Consider the following 5315-nt stretch of genomic DNA (forward strand, 5'->3'; position numbering starts at 1 on the left):
CACAAGCCCTATGGTGTGTGTTCAGCCAGTTCCATTCAAATTTCCACCCCAACAACAAGACTACTTCTAAGGCTCTGTTTGCCCAAGTGACCAGAGAGGGCACAAAGCAGTGCTGCCGCCTTGTGGCGCTTTCCTGTAACAACAATTTGAAAAACTGTGCTCAAGGGCACTTAACATTCACAAGGCCTCTGACCTGCGGGGCTGCAAATGACCCTTGCCCCGGAGACGTGTCCTGGGCTAGGTAATCTGCCATGAATTCAAATCAGGCCCGACGCTCAGGCAGAAATGTTTCAACAGCTCAGAGGTACTCACACGCTTTTTGAAAAACAGCACATTAAATGAAAAGATTCTCAGGATCTGCCGTGATCAGGGAATGCACATAAACGTAGACGAGGTGTTCCCTGGCTGCAGTCCTCAAAAAGACTACAAAGAGTACGTGCTCAACAGGGCAGGCAGAAGAGGGAACCCTACTATGCTGTTGGTGGAAATGTAAATTGCTAACAGCCAGTATGGAGATAGGTAGGCAAGTTCCTTGCTAAACTATAAACTGGAGCTACCATCAGACTCGGCATCCCCACTCCAGTTTGTATAACCAGAGAATACCATCATTGGAATAAAACACTTGCACCACAACGGTTGTTGTGCTACTCTTTACCATAGCCAAGCCACGCAGATGACTGACATGTCCAGCGGGAAATGAATGGATAAAGAAGTTGTGCTACCTATACTCCCTCGACTGTCACTCATCCAGGGAACAAAATGAACTCATGCTATTTGTAGCAACATGGATGGAGCAGTAGATGATATCACTAATTCTGGTATATTAGGCACAGAAAGACACATATCCAGCATATCCCTTTCAGGTACAGTCAAAAAATGGATACAAAGGAAGTAATGTACAGGGCAAACACGGACTCATAAACTGAGACACGAAACGGAGATTTACCATGGGGGAAATTGGGGATCGGAAAAAGATGAAGTAGGAGGTTGGGATTAACAGAAACACACTAATATATAAAAAAACTTCAACAACGGCGACCCTACTAATAGCACAGGGATCTCTAATCGACACTCGTCAATAACTTAAAATGGAAAATAATCCAAAATTGTAAAGGTACAGCTACATATATATCTGCATCAAGTTGCTGTCGAACTCAAACAAACACAACACTGTATATGAACTATGCTGAAATAGAAAATAAGTATTAAATTATAAAACAAGAAAAAGGCAAGAAATGCCTACTATATTACCCTCAGGCCTCTGTGACGTGGGCTGGTGTCACATCTCTGTTGCCTCAGCAGGCCTGGGTCCCAATGCAGGAGTACGCTGGTGCTGAGGGAGCCAGGGAGGAGGACGTGCCAGCAGATCAGCACCCCCTCAGACCTCTATTGCCCATTCTCCTCTGCATGGTAGCACAGTCTCCCGATCCAAGCCGGCCCTCTTACAACTAAGCCAAGCCTAGTGTACCCAAATGAAGGTCGACCAGCTGGGAGGGAAGAGCTGTGAAAAGACACCGGATCTCCACAGCTCCTGCTAGTGGGGTTCCCACCTCCAGCCTACTTCCTTAGACTCGGCCCACCTACGAACCACAGCACCTTCAGCATAGCACATTTGCACTGCTTGGGATTTACGTGGGGTCGGGCAGTGTAGGGTAAGGGTGAAGAGGAAAAGATACACAAGCACTGCGGTGTGTGTTCAGCCACGTTGAACTCCAATTTCCAACCCAACACCAGGACTCCCTCTAAGGCTCTGTTTGCCTACACTACCAGGGAGGACATGAAGAAGTGCTGCCGCCTTGTGGCGCTTTCCTGTAACAACAACTTGAAAAACTATACTCAAGGGCACTTAAAATTCACAAGGCCTGTGGGGCTGCAAATGAACCCTGCCCTCCAGAAATATCCTATGCTAGGTAATCTGAAATAAATTCAAATCAGGTCCGACTCTCAGGCAGAAATGTTTCAAGAGCCCAGTGGTACTCACACGCTTTTTAAAAAACAGCACCTCAAATGAAAAGATGCTCAGGATCTCTCATGATTAAAGAATGAAAATAAACGTAGACGAGGTGTTCCCTGGCTGCAGTCCTCAAAAAGCCTACAAAGAGTAACTGCTCAAGAGGGCAGGAAAAAAGAGAACCCTACTACGATGTTGGTGGAAATGTAAATTGCTAACAGCCAGTATGGAGATAGGTAGGCAAGTTCCTTAGTAACCTATAAACTGGAGCTACCACGAGATTCGGCAACCCCACAGCAGTTCGTATAACCAGAGAATACCATCATTGGAATAAAACAGTTGCACCCCAACGGTCGTGGTGCTATTCTTTATCATAGCCAAGACACGCAAACAACCCAAATGTCCAGCGAGAGACGATTGGATAAAGAACTTGTGAGACCTATACTCCCTGGACTGTCACTCATCCAGACAACAAAATGAACTCATGCTATTTGTAGCAACATGGATGCAGCAGTAGATGATCTCACTAATTCTGGTAAGTTAGAGTCAGAAAGACACATATCCCAGCATATCACTTATATGTGCAATCTAAAAACGCATACAACGAAGTAGTATACAAAGGAAACACAGATTCACAAATGGGAAAAAGAAGTGTCGAGTTCCCAGAGGGGGAAACTGGGGATCGGGGAAGGATGAAGTAGGAGGTTGGGATTCACAGAGAAACACTAATATATAAAAAAGACTTCATCAACAACAACCATCCTGAGAGCACAGGGAACTCTACTCAACATTCTTCAATACCCTAACAGGGAAAAGAATTCGAAATACTACGGGTACAGCTACATACATAACTGCATCAAGTTGCTGTAGAACTCAAACAAACACAACACTGTATATAAACTATGCTGGAATAGAAAATAAATGTTAAATTATAAACCAAGAAAAGGCAAGAAATGCCTACTCTACTACACTCTGGTCTCGGTGAACTGGGATGCTGTCACATCCCTTGAGCCTGAGCAGGCCTGGGGCCCCTGGCTAGAGTATGCTGCTGATTAGGGAGACAGGGGGAAGGACGTGCCAGCAGATCAGCACCCCCTCAGACCTCTAGTGCCCATTCTCCTCTGCATGGGACCACAATCTCTAGATCCAAGCTGACCCTCTTACAGTTGAGCCAAGCCTAGTGTACACAAAGGATGGTGGACTCGCTCGGAGGGAAGAGCTGTGAAAAGAAACCGGATCTCCACGACTATTCCTGGTGGGGTTCCCACCTCCAAACTACTTCCTTAGATTCGCCTCACCTACGAACCACAGCACCTTCAGCATAGCACATTTGCACTGCTTGGGATTTGCGTGGGCGAGGGTGATGCAGCATTAGGGGGAAGAGGGAAACATACACAAGCCCTATGGTGTGTGTTCAGCCAGTTCCATTCAAATTTCCACCCCAACAACAAGACTAGTTCTAAGGCTCTGTTTGCCCAAGTGACCAGAGAGGGCACAAAGCAGTGCTGCCGCCTTGTGGCGCTTTCCCGTAACAACAACTTGAAAAACTGTGCTCAAGGGAACTTAACATTCACAAGGCCTCTGACCTGCGGGGCTGCAAATGACCCCTGCCCAGGAGAAGTGTCCTGGGCTAGGTAATCTGCCATGAATTCAAATCAGGCCCGACTCTCAGGCAGAAATGTTTCAACAGCTCAGAGGTACTCACACGCTTTTTGAAAAACAGCACATCAAATGAAAAGATGCTCAGGATCTGCCGTGATCAGGGAATGCACATAAACGTAGACGAGGTGTTCCCTCGCTGCAGTCCTCAACAAGACTACAAAGAGTACGTGCTCAACAGGGCAGGCAGAAGAGGGAACCCTACTATGCTGCTGTTGGAAATGTAAATTGCTAACAGCCAGTATGGAGATAGGTAGGCAAGTTCCTTGCTGAACTATAAACTGGAGCTACCATCAGACTTGGCATCCCCACTCCAGTTTGTATAACCAGAGAATACCATCATTGGAATAAAACACTTGCACCACAACGGTTGTTGTGCTACTCTTTACCATAGCCAAGCCACACAGATGACTGACATGTCCAGCGGGAAATGAATGGATAAAGAAGTTGTGCTACCTATGCTCCCTCGACTGTCACTCATCCAGGGAACAAAATGAACTCATGCTATTTGTAGCAACATGGATGGAGCAGTAGATGATATCACTAATTCTGGTATATTAGGGCCAGAAAGACACATATCCAGCATATCCCTTTCAGGTACAGTCGAAAAATGGATACAAAGGAAGTAATGTACTGTGCAAACACAGACTCACAAACTGAGACACGAAACGGAGATTTACCATAGGGGGAAATTGGGGATCGGAAAAAGATGAAGTAGGAGGTTGGGATTAACAGAAACACACTAATATATAAAAACACTTCAACAACGGCGACCCTACTAATAGCACAGGGATCTCTAATCGACACTCGTCAATAACCTAACATGGAAAATAATCCAAAATTGTAAAGGTACAGCTACATACATATCTGCATCAAGTTGCTGTCGAACTCAAACACAACATTGTATATAAACTATGCTGAAATAGAAAATAAATATTAAATTATAAAACAAGAAAAAGGCAAGAAATGCCTACTATATTACCCTCAGGCCTCTGTGACGTGGGCTGGTGTCACATCTCTGTTGCCTCAGCAGGCCTGGGTCCCAATGCAGGAGTATGCTGGTGCTGAGGGAGCCAGGGAGGAGGACGTGCCAGCAGATCAGCACCCCCTCAGACCTCTATTGCCCATTCTCCTCTGCATGGTAGCACAGTCTCCCGATCCAAGCCGGCCCTCTTACAACTAAGCCAAGCCTAGTGTACACAAATGAAGGTCGACCAGCTGGAAGGGAAGAGCTGTGAAAAGACACCGGATCTCCACAGCTCCTGCTAGTGGGGTTCCCACCTCCCGCCTACTTCCTTAGACTCGCCCCACCTACGAACCACAGGACCTTTAGCTTAGCACATTTGCACTGCTTGGGATTTGCGTGGGGTCGGGCAGCGCAGGGTAAGGTTGAAGAGGAAAAGATACACAAGAACTGCGGTGTGTGTTCAGCCACGTTGGACTCCAATTTCCAACCCAACACCAGGACTCCCTCTACGGCTCTCTTTGCCTACGTTACCAGGGAGGACACGAAGAAGTGCTGCCGCCTTGTGGCGCTTTCCTGTAACAACAACTTGAAAAACTGTACTCAAGGGCACTTAACATTCACAAGGCCTGCGGGGCTGCAAATGAACCCTGCCCTCCAGAAATGTCCTATGCTAGGTAATCTGAAATAAATTCAAATCAGGTCCGACTCTCAGGCAGAAATGTTTCAAGAGCCCAGTGG

General features: G+C 46.5%; 1 long non-coding RNA gene across 1 annotated transcript; it reads left to right on the forward strand.

Annotated features, from left to right (window-relative positions):
- The first annotated feature begins 1022 nt into the window (after positions 1–1022).
- On the forward strand, positions 1023–4270 carry LOC309654164. The gene is made up of 2 exons (XR_014259945.1): positions 1023–2532; positions 4208–4270. It is a non-coding gene; the product is annotated as an uncharacterized lncRNA (long non-coding RNA).
- Positions 4271–5315: the final 1045 nt, after the last annotated feature.

This window comes from Balaenoptera physalus (assembly GCF_965194825.1).
Source record: "Balaenoptera physalus genome assembly, contig: HAP1_SCAFFOLD_2128, whole genome shotgun sequence".
In the NCBI taxonomy this organism is placed as follows: Eukaryota; Metazoa; Chordata; class Mammalia; order Artiodactyla; family Balaenopteridae; genus Balaenoptera; species Balaenoptera physalus.